Source organism: Hetaerina americana, unplaced genomic scaffold (genome assembly GCF_022747635.1).
Source record: "Hetaerina americana unplaced genomic scaffold, ioHetAmer1.1.p SCAF_2, whole genome shotgun sequence".
NCBI lineage: Eukaryota > Metazoa > Arthropoda > Insecta > Odonata > Calopterygidae > Hetaerina > Hetaerina americana.
The window spans coordinates 48,775,547-48,792,816 of NW_027286763.1; positions in this window are offsets into that span (position 1 = coordinate 48,775,547).

Sequence of the window (17,270 nt, forward strand, 5' to 3'; positions counted from 1 at the left end):
TAAATACGGATGTTACTTTTCATCTGCTGTAAGGCGTAGATAACAGTGGCAAATAAAGAAAATTAGAATCCATGAAAAGATGAGGCATAACAGTAAAACGATAGAAATGAAATTGTTACCTCAAGTGAGTAATAAAGGAGGTTTTTAAGGGTTGCCGAAGAGGCAAGTCAATCTAAGATGATGAAAAATGGAAGGTAATCTGGAATATTCATGGATAAATATATAAATAAATATAAGGTCTGTCCCAAAAGTATGTTTATATGTATGTATATATATATATATATATATATATATATATATATATATATATATATTATAAGCCATTTTTTAATGAAGAGTAATTCGTGGTACTAAAAGGGTAATTTAATGAAGGGTAATACGTGGTACTCAAAGGGATTACATCATTGTGGAAAAAGTTTAAAGCGCTTCCTTAAAGAGCGATTAACGTTATAGAATAGAAAATTCCATTGCATGTACCTTCATTCTTATAGAATTGAGCACTTTTTTCCATTTAGGGATGGCGAATTCTTCCATTAAATAAATTAGAGACCGTTCAAAACATAGGTGGAAGCGCATTGCGCACGTGAAATATACGGAGCAGTCGAAAGCCTTGAGGAAAGGATTCATTGGTGTGGGAGTATGATGGTGTGATAAAGCGAATGAAAGTCTATGACGTGAGGAAACAAGGGAGACAAACGGATAGAGAAAGATAGAAAAGGAGCAGAAAGAGTTTAAAGGGAAAGTAGGATTAGGGATGGGTGGGGCTTTGGGTGGGGTCGTTGTGGTCTGGCGAGGTTGGGCAGGAGGAGAGCCCTAAAGGAGCCCTCCGTGTCTTGATTACGGTTACACGGGTGGGGATGGATAAATGCGGAGTTTAGATGTGGATCGAGGGGTTTCATCGTGGGATTCTCTGCAAACGGTGTTGGGCGGCGGGCGAAGTAAGCCTCTCTCCACTCCCGCCCTCACTCTCTCCGCCGGATAACATCCTTCCCTCCTCCACCCCATCCACACAGGACTGCCCATCTCCCCCCTCCCTCCACCCCCACCACCGGGGGTCTCTCCGCCGGAACCTCTCGTCTCGCTGGCGGAGAAGCACTCTCTCGTGGCAGATAGTTTCAAGACTTCGCCAAGATCGAATTTTTCCGTGGACTTGGTTTTTACGGTCGGAGAAAATTAGGGCGGAACTTTTTCTCTCTAGGCGTTACATCGCCTCCACTATCTCCGTCTCTCCCACCGCCCCCCTTCCAACCACCTACCTCGCCCGCTGCGTCCAGATGATTCTGTTCCGCCCAAATCTCGATTTCCTTCGAGTGAGAACGACCCGCTGACCTCCTATGCGAATTAATTGTGATTCACTCGTTTTTTCGTGTATCCAGTTGGGACATGATTTATTTTTTGTTTGTTTTGGGGGAGGCGAAGATTCAGTGGCAAGTGCGATTTGAATTTATAAAATAAGACAGTTCCGTTACGTTAATAAAATGTTCTGATCTATGATTAAAATTCTTTTCCTCAAAATATATTTTTTGGAATTAAACTGAAGACTTAGCCACCTAGTCTCTTGGCCCTCCAAAAAATGATTATTATTGCACACATAAGTCTTAAAAATACCATATAAAAGAATATTCAGGCATTTATAAAGTAATTCAGCTGTTAGTCATTGTATTTTGCCACCCAGAATAGAAATATGATCCATCAATGAAAAATGTGTAGTCCATTTACAAGATGTGCATGTTAATTCATCGGTAATTTACTTCTGTCAATTACAACGCTCACTCACTTTCAACTGTAGACTGGATGCCATTAGACATGAAGAATGACGTTTTGTGAATGCGCTGGGGTCAAAACGTTATTTATGGGGCAGTCGTTTTATTCCATTCACGTATTTTTTTCCATTTTGAAAGTGAATATTGGTGAAAATTTAAATTCTAAAAATACTGAAATACGGAATTATGAAAAATACTGAATTAATATGAACCCTCAGGAAAGAGTTTTAGCTATTTGATTTTTCTATATCTCAATGGAAGGTAACAAGATAACAATAGAAGTGTTCTTTGCCGTCTTAACATGCGCTATACAGAACTGGAAGCACGCATTATGCATGGAGTACATGTATAAGCATAGAATTCATAAAAAAAGCATTACTTCCATTGTATGACTATTTTTTTAAGCATTATGCTTGAGTTTCCTTCTTCCGTCTTTCATTAATGGAAATTCTGCTCCCAAGATAAGAAAAAACTTCCTATTAGGAATGTTATTATTGTAGGATTGCATAATTGAGTGGCCTTCTGGATATTCTTGCATTACCTTAGTTTTGTGCTAGTTCATCTTCCTGTTGCGCTACTACGCAATCTTCTCCAAACTAACAAGCACCTTTTTGTTCATTACCCTTCCCTCTTTTTTTCCCCATCACATCTATCACGGGTACAAAATGCGAAATGCTAATTTATTTCCTCCAGGGATTGAACTCGTTCATTTTTTTTGTTCCCCTTGTTACACTTCTGTGCAGAGGGCTAATTGCAAGATTCCTAAATCATTCATATGTCCAATACGCCAAACATTTTATCCTCCCACGTCTCATGCGAGCATAACTCATTGGATACGTGATTGTGTAAAAAACAGGGAAGCTGAAACGCAGTTCTAAAGTTGGGAATGATAAAAAAACGAGGTGGGGTACAAGGAACGCCATAACTTTCCTCCTCCTTCTCCGAATCCCAGGGAGCGAGCGGTGGAGTTAGGGCAGAGATCTAGCCCTAGTCCCACGCCGAAGCAAGCAAGGGATTTTAGGCGACGGAGCGAAGCGAACGGAAATTGCTGGTGCGTCACGAAGGGAGCAGGATTCCCTCTTTCTCTTGGTCGAAAAAACACCCTTGAGATTCGAATTTCTTGGTGCGATCGCGTGAAACCTTTGTCTCGGGAAATAAGAAAGATATAAGAGGCAAGGATGTAAGATACTGACGTTTGGAGAAATTTATAAGGATTTGCATTCTAGGATCAACAAGAGATGCACGAAAGGAACTTCTTAGACAAAAGGGAAATCATGAGAATAGCTTTTAGATTATAACGTAAGGAGGCAGGATATCATCTAAGAATTTATATATATGTATATATATATATATATATATATATATATATATATATATATATATATATATAAGGAAAACGTCTTAGACAATGATGTAATGGAAAAAGGGGATACTTAGATTACCATTTCCCACAATAAAATTGCAAAAAAAATAAATGTAATAATTGATCATGGTAGGAGTGACTCCCAATTGTGATGATAGTTATGATTTTTATGATATTTATGATACAGCAAAATGGTTATCGAGCAAATACTTCAATTGAAAACATGCAATTGATTGTTTCAAATCATGTTCTTTCGCCAATTGAGGGAAGTGAGTCGGCATACCACCCTTGTGTTCCTAGTGAAACGAATCTAGATAAAAATGATAATGTAAAAACAGTGCCTAATTAAAAATCAAATCGCGGTTCATATAATTTAAATTTTAATATTACTCTCAGCTGATTTTTTGAGCAATTGATTACCACATGTTTTTTTTCAATAGCCAACGTTTACATTTATTTACATTTTTATTAAGTTGCCATGTCCAGTTATTAAAGCAAGATACCCGACGGAATATGGAACAATTATTTTTTAAAGATCCGTGTGCAAAAATGGAACAATTTACATATTTTTCGGGGTAGAAAGAGTCTTAAGAAAAATTTTTGAACGACTTCCTCTGGAATAATTTAAACGAGTTTGATGATCAAATGTCTCATTTGAATCATTGAATTATTATTATTTAATTACGCTGAGATAAATATTATTATTTTATCTGATTTCATATATCCTCCATCGGATCTCAGGGGTTCTCTACTTGGTAAAATTGTTTGAGGAGCTGTGTGTATTATTTGTTTGTTATTTGGCCCCAATTATAATGTTTTGCCCAGCGAGTTTTGGGAGATAGACAGTAAAGAGTTGCTGTTTTTTTGCCTCGGTTATTTCCAATCTTGTGCTTCCTTTAAAATCAGTTGAACTATTAAAATTTTGATTTCATTTTGCCAAGACTACTTCGCCTTTCAAACTCTTCGTCATTGAATTAAATCAATTATAAGTAAAAATAATAAATGGAACGAAAAATTCTCTCTCCAGGAGCATTTGTTAGCAGAGATTTTCTGTATCCGAGAAAGAGGGCCCTAATTATTGAGAGTACTACGAATATTAAAACTAAAAAATGATTAAAAATTTTCAATTGGAGTTTTGCTCTAGTTAATAGATGAAATGTTGGTGGTTGCTGATTTACCAATTAAAATTCACCCTGTCATGAATTTAAAGAATTTCTCTTTAGCAATAATGCGTTATTAGCCCCATAGTATACGGTATAAGAGATTATGTGAACAAAATTAGGGAAATGAAGTGTAGAATAGATAGTTTGAAGATGTCATTTTTTCCACAAATGATAAGGGATCAGAATAAAATTACATAAGTAGTCTGGTGTGTAATCACCCCCTGCTACATACCCTAGCGGTGGATTGCAGGGTGCTATGTAAATAAATAGATAAAACAAGTATTACATCAACTTTATCCACCCCTTAGTCAATCGCCTTCTCCAAACCCACGAAGTCTGGATGTGTATACTATTTTAATATAAACTGGAATGATATTTTAAATCATTTTAGAAACAATGAGAAAAATGTGGACGTTTTTTTGAATACTGATCATTATTTTAATTTTATCGAAGGGTGAAATCCCTTTTACCGATAAATTTTAAGAGGAAAAAATGTACCGTTTGGTACTTACTTCAGAGTGACGTAAATTTCTTTAAGCGTCAAGTCATAGGAACATGAACTCAGTGTAGAGATACATGGATAACAAGCTATCACCCCGGCAGCTTGTCAGAAGATATAAATGTGTCAAAGCCGTTGGTATGTTTAAGCTCAAATAAAGCACGAAATCGATAATTTTGTCGGTAAGAGGAAGGGGTATATAGAGTGGAAAGCAGATAAGGGAGGCATAGCGAGGAAAAGAGGGTAAACTTCAGGTAGAAGGAAAGATTTGTTACTTGTTCTATGGGATGAAAAAGATTTTACACAGTTTTATGAGGAGGAATGGAGGCAGGAAAACTCTGACTTAATTCATCTTCAAGAACCAGGATACAAAGCTATCTTGAGTTCAATACTATTTTCCCACGAAAACGAGCGGCTTCGACTTATTCTTCCTTAGTTATAAATTTAATAATTTGAATTTGCAGAAAATATTTAAAAAGTTTGCAACTTGCGTATCGAAAAGGTAATGCTAATATCTTACATGCATATACGTTGAGACAAAAGATCTCAGAATAAAAAGAAATTAAAATTTTCTCGATATGTCAATTCGGACAATTTAAAATTCCGCCCAAAACTGACTTTTTTTCTGACCCCCGAAGGGAATAGTTGCAAAATTTATGTGTGTAGGCAGGCAGGCAAGTGAATGATCACACCTATAGCATTTCTGAATCCTTTCACTAATTTTCATTGGCATATATTTTTGTTGGAATACAACATATTGCCATATTTTTCATATGTATATGGTAAAATACTTCCCATTCTACTAAACCCTGCCCTATGCTTTTAAATATTGTCAATTCTGTTAAACATTCCAATGCGCCAATTACACATCATAAAGTTTTTAGGCAGCTTATTACATGGTAGTCATGCAATATAACCTTGTCGATAATGGAGTATAGGTATGCTTTCTGACAAGGAAACTAGATAAAAATCATGACACATACTGTACTATGCGTACACGATGCAAGATACAATTTAGTTCCTTATTCGCTCTAATTTCATGCATATGCGTTTGCATAAAATTAAAGCCAATGATGAATTCAATGGTATCCTTTTACACTCTCGGATGGTAATTGCGGAAATTTCATTAGTAAATGCTTGTAATAAGTTTTTCCTTTCGTAAAAAAAAATCCCTGCACGAGGCTTAACTTGACCGAGAGACCTTTAAAACGATATGTGGGCATTATATTACTTCTGAATTTGGTATCCGTACAGAACGGAAATCGATGAGTTAATAATTTAAAATCCCTTAATTTATAAAAGCAGTTTAAATTTTTCCTTGAGAGTGTATAAAATTCTGTAAGAAAGTATAAACATCTTAACTTTGATTGATCATTTTTTATGTATATTCAAATAATTTCAAGTTGACAATGTATACATGAAGTATGTATGTTCATACAGTAGTATGTTTATGTACTCACAAACAAGTTTACTATTTCGTAGGGCATCCGTGTACACTCAGTAATATCAATTTCATCGTCGACGGCATAAGGAGAAAATAGCGTTGGGAACAATAAAAGAAAATAGTAACGGAACGGAAGACCGAAACAGGCAAAATCTTAACAGATCAGGCGAGATATAAAGTAAAATTCTTTGGCAGATATCAAAATGACGTTCAAAATTCAAAATTTCTTACTCGCCGAATTTACTTCCCGGAAAATAATAAGATAATGACGCAGACTAAGAAGATTAGTGGTTATGTGTGCATACTTGTTCAAAATATCGCGCCCAGAGATCTCGTCATGCCTCAAGGACATTGGCCTCAAGGACAATAATTTATTCAGCGTAGTGATGTCACAAAATGACGCACATAATAATTTTAGTCAACTGAGTACTACGGACAAATTCATTGACTTGTATTTCATTACTGGAATCAACCCACTTATTATATCTTACTTTGATTTGATAAAAATTAATAATGCAACCATGATGATTGTGTCGATGTGTGTTCAGAGATAGGCTTTGGACAGCCTATAACGTTTATTTGCTTCTGCGATACGCAATAACTTCCTCTTTCATGCCCTACAATATTTTCAGTTATTCCTAACTTATACACGCACCAACCTTCATAATGTCTGAAGAGCCTTCCTTACACCACTCCGCTTGCCGAGCATTGTCCCTTTTATCACAGCCTTCGACAACCTACTTCCCTCACATGTATCCTCGGCTCAATTTTTCTGTTCTTTTCCAGAATTTCTAATTATACTTTCCCACTTATACCAACATATTTAATATTTCGTTGCTTACTTTCCTTTCTTTTCATCTTATTTCCCCATTCTTCTTTACATCCACATCTCAAAAACTCGCTGACTACATCCGCTTATCCACTTGAAGTAACGGTACAATTATGTAATATTTTATCCGTACTTAGGTGGTTTTAGTGCAATACAACCACTCTGCAGAATCGAATGACTATGCCATAAAAACAAATCACAGATGACTTTTCAGTTGATTCAATGATTTTCCATCTATTTTTGTTCTACAGGTGCCGTTCAAAATTCTCTTCCAAGCTCACCTTTTCTTCCCTGAGTCGCAAAAGAGCGACGCTCACGACAAGTCCTGATTCCCCAAGTTTTCAAGCCATCTCGGAAAACCACCGAGAAATTGAGTCATTCTTTTGAACTCATCTCAACCGTTGAATGGGTTAAAGAGTTGGCTCGTGGTCTTGGGAGGAGGGTGGAATATGCACCGTAGTCTTTGTTAAAGGTTGTTCATCTTCGTCTTCCAACATTACGTCCTGTTTGTTTACATTCTCTTCCGGGCATTTTTCAAGAGGGGATATTTTTCTCACTAGTTGTGTGAAGTGAGTCTACTAAGCCAACAAGGAAACTTATACGCGGAACATTTCCGGAAATTTCCGAATGGTGCATATTCCTAAAATAAATGAGTGCAAAGGTTTCAGTTTGTTACCCTAAACGCTAGTTTTTAAGAGGGTTGGATAGCAAGAGTGACTAAGATTAATATATTTTGTTCAAGTAACTCAACCTTCTAATGTTCTCCGTGTAACTATTAAAATGTAGTTCTTCCTTCTTCATATACTTCTCTATATTAATATCGCTTTGGATTATTGATTATAGTGATAAATTCATTCGTTGATGTTGTAATCGATTATTCAGGTGTAGCATCCTCAACTCAAATTTAAGCTTGAAAATTTGAGTACTTATCTATGCATTAAACCCAATAGTTACAACGGTTGTCTCACTTTAGAATCTTGTACTAGGTAAATATTATGCAATTGCTGAAAAAACTACCCCCTGTAGAACCATTTATTTTAGGCATTGCATTGCAGGAGGATCTTATAAATGCATCATATCTTAGAAAACAATATCACGCTTTAAATTCATTAGCTAGTAATAATTTTGGTACAATTTTATTTCTGAGAAATATCTTTTATTTGCCATTAAGCATCAAATTAAAATTTTGTTTTGGAAATGTAGCTATTGACTGATGCATTTGGCCATTTACTTTATGGATGATTTCTCAAAAGAAAAATCTTTTTCACTCTTTTTGTAATGCAAGCCAAAATGGAAACCAATTCGTCCTGTGTTTCATCCATGACTATTATTTTTCCAAATGATTCTTTATCACACAAACCCCGTTTTGTATATTGATTTTTGATGATATTTTTGAGCACTATTTAATATAAATGATATTTTCATCTTTTTTAGTCAATGGAAGGATTGAAATGAAATGACATAAGAAGAAAATAGGTTTCACATTTCTGACACTTTCGTTCAAATTCTTTTTTAGTATCTTGTTCCACATCATGCATTGAATAGTTTTCAAAACGTGCATGAGCTTTGAAAATTAAATGACTACATTGAGAATATGATGAATCAATTACTGTGATAAACGTGTATCAAAGTAATGAAATCACTGCGTGCACTGTAATAGCCTGAAATTTGGGTATGGAGAACTATCATTCAATGTTTTAATCGGTATTCGAGAGATAAGACATTGCATGCTATTTCAGAAAGTATATAAAAATAAATATGGATTTAAAATTCAGAATAAATGCAATGATTGTTTTTATCTTAATTTAATAGGTGCATGCATAACTTAGGCTCATAATATTGGTTCAGATGAAATTTATTTATTTGTGAATTCAACTACAATTTAACTCAAGTCTGGGGTCTTGACGTTTCTTATTGCTAGTTCAACTGCCTCGAACATCCTGTTCAATCAAATCATGAGACAATTTAAAAAATGTGTAACGTTTGAAAGCATTGGTATTGTACCTGTATTTTAGAACGAGAGGGTGCCATAAAGAAAATGGGGATTCACAAATTCCAAGGTCGAATTTTAACTATGAGAGGAATATAATCAATAGATGTTGGCCAAAAAGATAAATATTACTCATTATTCTTTAATCGTAAAACTAATCGGTGTTTTGATACATTGGGCGCTATAGTTATGTTTTTCTACATGGAGGATATGCACGATTATCGCTTTAAGTAGATGAATTTTAAATGACATGCCTTTAAAAGTTGAGGAAACCATTCTTATTTTATCACAATAAATAAATCAATGTATTTTAGTGATGAATAAAATACATGAATTTTTCCAGCTTCTCATCATGAAAATAAGCGTAAATAATTAAAATCGTTATACCTATCTAATTTATTATTTCTTTTGATCCTGGGGATAGTTTGACTCCACCTAAGCCGTCTCATTTCCTACCGTTCCTGCACTAATTCATTATGTGTGCTCTTTGCCACGTTAAATATTTGTCTATGAGATGAGAGGAAACATGCAGAACACGTTTGCAACCTTTCTCCTCGCCCGAAGGAATTCCATTTAGTACTCCGGAAGACCTGGGAACTGGGAGCGGAAAGACACGAAGGTGACGATGTGATGGAAAGGGGAAAGGGAGGGCAAGAAGGCTCGCGGGGTGACGGGAAGGGGGAGAGGGGGCGGGGGAGCAACAGGACGGGGATTTTATTTCCTCTGACCCCGTTGCCGTAATGCAACACTAATCCCTCCGCAGGGACCCCTTCATTTCGACTAACCTAGAGAAAAATCGCCACCAGTACCGCGTCATGTGGAATAGAGACAAATGACGAAAGTTTGGTTGAGAAAGACGGCCGGGAGGGAGGAGTTAATGATCTGGATGTCAAAGAGGTAAAAAAGAAGGGAAAAGAGCCAAGGAAAGAGTGCGAAAATGTATAGCAATCGATATACATTGAAGAGAGCGTGGATACTACCTTGAACAAAAAGTTCCCGGAATAACCACCGTGTGGCGCTCCCATCGTTCCGATTTGAGTTCTGTTTTTTTTGTTAAATTGGTACATCTGTTGTTGATATTCCCTTTGAATCTTAGTGTCATAACTTGACATTTGCAAAAGTTACGTAGCCAAGAGTACATCTATCTCTGTGTGTGTTGGCGATTTTTTACAATTTCAGAAATGGATTTAAATTTGCAACAACGAACTTGTATTAAATTTTGCGTAAAAAACGGATTTAGTGGCGCACGGACGTTGGAAATGTTGGAAAAGTGTTTCGGCAACGATTCTCTAAAAAAAACGGTCGTTTACCAGTGGCACGAGCGGTTCAGAAGTGGTCGTGAGTCAATCGAAGATGACGCAGTGGCAGACCATCGACATCGAAAGTCGGTGAAAAAATTGATAAAGTAAAAGAAATGTTGGTCAATAACCGCAAATTAACCATCAGAGAAATAGCGGAGGACTTGAACATTGCCTATGGATCCGCCCAAGACATTGTGGTTAATGATTTGGGTTTCCGTCGTGTAGCAGCAAAGTTCCTCAATTTCGTGCAAAAAAGAGACCGTGTTGACGTCGCAAAAGACATGATTTGCGAGGCTGAATCCGATCCCACATTCATCAAAAGGATCATTACTGGAGACGAGACGTGGGTTTATGAGTACGACACGCAATCCAGACATCAGGCAAGTGAATGGCGTTCACCAAATGAGCCGAGACCAAAAAAACCACGTCGTTTTCAGTCAAAAAAGAAGGCAATGCTGACGGTTTTCATGGATTACAACGGTGTAGTGCATCATGAATTTTTGCCAGAAGGCCAGACAGTAAACAAAGAGTATTATTTGGGCGTTATGAGACGTTTGCGTGAAGCAATTCGCCGAAAGAGACCAGAAATGTGGGCAGAAAACTCGTGGATTTTGCACCATGATAACGCACCGTCGCACAGTGCTATCATTATTCGTAATTTTTTGACGAAAAATGCAACAAATACCATCCAACAGCCACCGAATTCACCTGATTTGGCTCCCTGTGACTTCTTTCTGTTCAATCGAGTTAAAAAACCATTACGGGGAACGCGTTTTAGCAGCCGAGAGGAAGTAATGGAAAAATCGCAGGAAGCACTGATGGACATACCGAAAACCGACCGTAACTTTTGCAAATGTCAAGTTATGACACTAAGATTTAAAGGGAATATCAACAACAGATGTACCAATTTAACAAAAAAAAACAGAACTCAAATCGGAACGATGGGAGCGCCACACGGTGGTTATTCCGGGAACTTTTTGATCAAGGTAGTATATTGATTGATGCGAATTGAAATGCACGGCAAAAAGCAAATCGTGTTTAATGGGATAAAATTGAATAATGAGCGCAACAAACGAGGCGTGGTGGAGAAGTATGTGAAGCTTTTGTCTCCTGACCATTGGATACAGGGTTCCCGAGGGATGCACATTCGTTGCGATTTTCTGGACCACAGAGCTTAGTGGGAAACTGCAGGTGGCAAGGGAAAGAATTGTTCTCTACTCCCCTACCCCACCCCCCCTCTTACCATGGAATCAGTGAATTTCACGGCACCTCAGGGATCGATTCGAGGTGAGCTCTCTACTCTCGCCTATCCAGACACCTCGCCCGGTTGTTTCACTTATTTCAGATAGCATATCGTCCATAGACTATATCAGGAAAGGTCAAACTTTAGTTAACTGATTTTAAGTATTTCATGATGTATGCTAATAAAAAAACATAAGAGTGAGCCCATGCTTTGCTATAAATGCAGTTTCAATTACTCATTGGATCATTGATAAGCATAATACAATAAGTTTGCAGAAAATTTGGCGACGAATTTCAAAATGAAACACCCACGAGAAACAACTTAAATGGATCTACATTAAGTTCAATAACTTTTTTATGCATTTTCCTAGTTCTTATTTCTGTGCTGTATCTCTCCATTCACGGCCATTGTACTTGTTAATCATTACTGCAAAAAATCCGCCAAGAAAAGTGTGCATGCAAGCATCTTTTACAGTCTAGGCAAAAAGAAATGGAAGTCTTAAGGCAGTAAGGGATAACATTTTTTCAAATACTTATATTTTAGCACTTAAATAAATTGATCATTATGGTGAGCTAGTATATTAACTGCTATATATTTATATTTCCACACACTTGACTCTTAAGATTATATCATCCCAGGAATCCATCTCTTCTTCCTATCCTGGAACCCCATGTGGGAAAACACTTTAACCAGCTGTGTGGCTGAGGTTTTAGACTATCTGACAGAAATCTTTGAATAGACTGAGCTGACGCTCCTCTCAATGCACTATTCGCTCGCTTCTTATCGCTCTTGACGCCAAAATTGGTGGTATAAGATTTCTCGCAGGATATTGCACTCGTGAAAACCTAAAGGGAAATCGAATGTAATCAAATGTATGGAAACTTAGGTGGGAGATAAATTAAAAGAAAGAGTAATGGTTTGATACTGAATGAGAGAAGGGAATCCTAGCATTTCCAAGTACCAAAAGACGGAGAAGGCGTCCAATGTGTTGACGTTGGGGGTAGCTGAGAGGAATGTGGAGAAGTGGGAGAGATTGAAAGAGAGGCATTGGGACACTGCAAGAGAGAGGAAGAAAGGTTACCAGAAGTGAGCAGATACTTACGGTGAGCCACAGGGTGTTATCGGAAAGAGAGGTGGATTGCAAAGGGTTCTATTGAGGGTAGAATAGGATCAAAGGTGATGCGGGCTGTGTTGATGAATGAGATGAATTAAGTAAGAAGAGATAGGAGAAATTGGGATGGGAAGTTAGCTCATTCGCTCTATTGTAAAATAATTCCATTTCTCTTTCTCTCTTCACCTAAAATTAATTAATAAATGGAATGATTATCAATTAAAATGAAATGAGACCTCTCGATGATTTTTTTAGTAAATCCCAATACAGAATAATAAATACGTTGCATGACACTAGAATTTATTTTTTTTATTTTTTTACAAAATAATTGAAATATTTATCCTGTAAAAAACTTCAATACATTTAATGAACATATAATAAATAGCTGAAAAATTCCAGGACAATATATAATGGAAAGAAAAGGGAGAAAATGATATTTATTCCTTCACGAAATTATTACTACGCACTTTCAGCTGTAAAAACCTCAAATTCAGAAAGTTAATTCATAGAAGTGCATTTAAACTTGGTACGTAAAATTATTTCTTATTCTTTTGTCTTAAATGTTGTCATTACTTAATAACTTGAGAAATTACGGTAATTTAAGAAATTTTGAAGTGACTCTTCCCGAATTCGACCCAAGAAACTCCTATTCCCTATCCTCATGTTCAGTTTCACTTGCGGCAGGCGTGTAAGTTGGAGCAATTAGGCAAGAAAAACGGAAATGACTCCAAAGTAAATTCCTTCCTAATTCCATCATAAAGAAATCATACAATTAATGTCAGTGATTCTAAATCAACCCACTCATCATTTCCTCGACGTATTTAAGGAAATAAAAGGAGTAAGTCGTGAGATGGCTATAAGATATATATGGGATATACCTAACCCAAATGCGTCTGCCGAAGTCGTTGAAAATGGACAATTCAATCACCCGCTCAGTTAATTTCGTGAATATTGTTATCAACTCGCGGCAGACACAGGATTAGACACAAATGACAGTCTTTGCGTGAAGTTAATGGCTGACAAGTAATAAGTAGGACGCCTTCCTCAAGATTTCATGAATGTTCTCATTATTCCCATCCGGGTGTTCATTCTTCTATGACCGATTACTCTGCGGCCTTCAGTACTACACATTTAGTCTGAATTAGAGAGGGGTGAACACGGTTAGGTTATTGCTGTCAAAATACAAGACGGCCAAGGTGATGCTTCGGTAATGCAGATGTATGCAAGGAAATGGAAGGCAAAATAGACAAGGGCAAGGGATAATGTCTTTTCCTTCTTTTTAGTATTAGTTTCTCAGCTTCTATTCTCTTTTGGATATTTTGAAAACGTGCAAATACCAAATCTATAATTTATATAGAAATTAGATTTATCGAAGTTTTACTCTGCCGATTTATAGACTCATTGCTCTTTGTCAAATATTGACTGAGCAATTGGACATGCATAAGCTATCCGCCAGCGCGTCGGGTGCCGCGTTTGCTCACATTGGACCAAAAACGCTTTCGAATGTTTATTTCCAAGGCCCTGTTGGAGCGGTTTAAGCGGAGCTAGTCATACTTCTTTGTTTCAAATCAAAACCATAGATGAAGTTTAGATTCACCGCTACACTCCCGAGCTGAAACAACGGTCAAAACAATGGACTGCAAAGGGTTAAGCCGGTCTGAAAAAGACGGGGACGGTTCCATTGGCCAGGAATGCGATGGAGACTGTGTTTTGGGATAGTCACAGATCCGTGTTCATCAATTATCTTCAAAAAAGTAAAATAATAACGGGAGAGTATCATGCATTATTACTTGGCAAGCTGAAGATAGAAGTTGAAAAAAAGGGACCGAATTTGAAGAAGAAGAAAGTCCTTTTCCATTAGGAAAACGCACCTGTTCACACTTCGGCGGTCGCCATGACTAAAATTCATGAATTGCACCATAAATCGGTTGATTGCTCTCCGCATTCACTAGATCAGACCCCCAGCGATTTTTTCCTGATTTCTAACCTTAAATTTTCTTCTGACGAGTAGTTTTCGCATACCTGAACGCCAATTTTTGCGGAAAAAAAATTTAACTGCAATTTAAAGGCTTTAAAAAGTTGAGAGCTTCGCTAGAAAAAGCATATTGACTTAAAAGAAGACTATATTGAAAAATTAAAATAAATTTGAAGAAAAATGTCTAGTTTTTTGAAAATTTGTGAGGCTGGAAACTTTTCAGATTGTCCCCGTTTAATCATATAAAAAAATTCATTAGAATTAAAAACATAAAATCAGTTCCGTTGGCAGATATTTGTTCAGCGTAAAGGAATCTATGAGAACTACTTGGTTTTAATACGCTATAATAGTAATCCATTATTCATACGCCTTCGACTACGGCTTTGGAGTGCTAGAATTCAAATTGGATTTCCCGAGGTTTGTTTTTATTGATTTCATTTCTGGAGAAGTTCCACATCGCTATTGCACTTGGTATCCTTTCATTTGCCTAGCCTGATAATATGCTCTTACCTTACGGAATACCAAGTGGCTGAGATAAGTAACTTGACGACGGTTTCTCCTAGGAACGCAACATAGAGAGAGAACTCGTTAAAATTCGATCCCGGAAGGTTCGGGTGGGATTTTAAAATTCTCCATCAAATCTCCACTCACGAAGCGGGTACGTGCCGCTGAAGGAGGAAGGAAAGTGGCGATGATAGAAAGAAATCGATCCCCGGTGTTTCCAAACTCGACGGGAGAGAAAAAGATATGAATGGAATACAGGTACACCCATATCAAACTCGAAATCCACCCCCCCTTTTTTTTATGCCCTCTCCTCATCCTTTGCGAGATTTTCATCTCTCACGGCTTTCATATCTCTTTCCCAAACCCTTAGGAACTTCTTCTTGATTTTCCCTTTATATCACGGCGAGTCAAAAAGGCGAACAAAAGACGGGGAGCGGGCTGTGTTTGCGTTTGTATGCGTTTGCTGGTGCCCGTGTGTTGTGGCCGATCATTCGTTCGGAAGGACTTCGGAATAAGGGGGAGCGTACAAGAGCGGGAGAAACGAAATGAAAGGGCTTGGAATTGGACGGTCGTTGGGGGCAGGAGGTCACAGGGGTGGCGACGGGTAGGGTGGCAATATCGGTCACCCACACGCACGAAAATGAAAAACAGCTATTCCTCATTGTTTTCTTTTCGAGAAAAAAAACCACCTCCAAACTAACTCCCCACCAACCCCCTTGAATTCTCCCAGTGTCCTTACGCTTCCATCCCTTCTCTCCCTTTCCACTCCTAACCGCAGAAGACTCGTCGCAGTCTCCGTCATCACCATCCCCTCCCAAGGGATAGGAAAAACAAATCTGTTATTTCCATCCCTGCCGCTCACTTGCTTTGTTCAATCATTTTTTTTCACCCACTCCCCCAGCCTCCATCCTTCTCTGCGCCACGAATTTTAGGGCCTCCTTCCCTCTTTTCTTACCCTCATTCCCCGCCCAAACATCTGCCGCTGTCACCGTCAATTCCACTTCTTGTTTTTCCTGAATGATTTTTCGCCCTGGGTCCTCTTGAACCTGACGTGGTTTTTTTTGTTCGTGTATCACCGACTGACCCAATGAATCATTTATTTCATCTTTCACTCAGGCTTTAGCCAAACTGACCGACATTCTTGCCAAAGCATTGATGCTGTGCGGATATCGTAGTTGATATTTTTATTTGCAGGTTAAATTCAGTGATTTGAAGTAGGTTTTTCGTACTCGATCGTTTTCTTTCTCCAAGGATGTTACCGACAGTTGTATGTCTCCTCTGAAACTTCTGTACTATGCCATTATGTCTCTCTACCTTTTTTGTTCGACCTTCCCTTAGCCAACCTCCCTTCCTATTAGCTTCTCTTATTTCTGCAAATTTGGTAGAGTATCTTATGGTTAATATTTGCAAATGATTTCTTATGATAATTTGGTTAAGAATTCCATATTTTGGAACGCTGATACTAATAAATTGTAAAGAAATTAATTTCCCCGATATTATTAGCCATCAAGATCGATTTCATTCACATAATTGGAATTACGTAGCCTTCGAAACGAAACGGTTAATCACAATTAATAATTGGTAATAAAACAATGTCATTAGGTTTACCAATTATTCATTAAATGTTTTATAATATGACAAATTTCTATTGCATCACCAAATTTATGCTATCCAAGGTTTCATCCTCTTATAAATTAATGATTAACCTATGATTCCTGTCATTAGTCTATTTTTGTTAAAAACCATGTTTTCCACATTCGCCTATTTTTTCTTGTGCCCATGTTAATCTTTGGATAACTAAACTACTCTGAATTTACATTTGCTAGTACAAATTATTGAATCCATCCATTGAATACTGATGAATCCATCCATGTACGGTTACTGCTAATTTTGAAATATACTTTCTGTAAGCCATGAATGAAATAGATAACATTTTTGCGGATTCGGTGTGCATTGATTTCTCATTGAGCATTATTCATTATGTATTTTCTTGCGTTTTATGCACGGAAAATATTCTTGAGTATAGCTTTTTATCTTTAAGAAGTCATAAAACTCACTGGCATTTTAGAGAAGACTCATCACTGT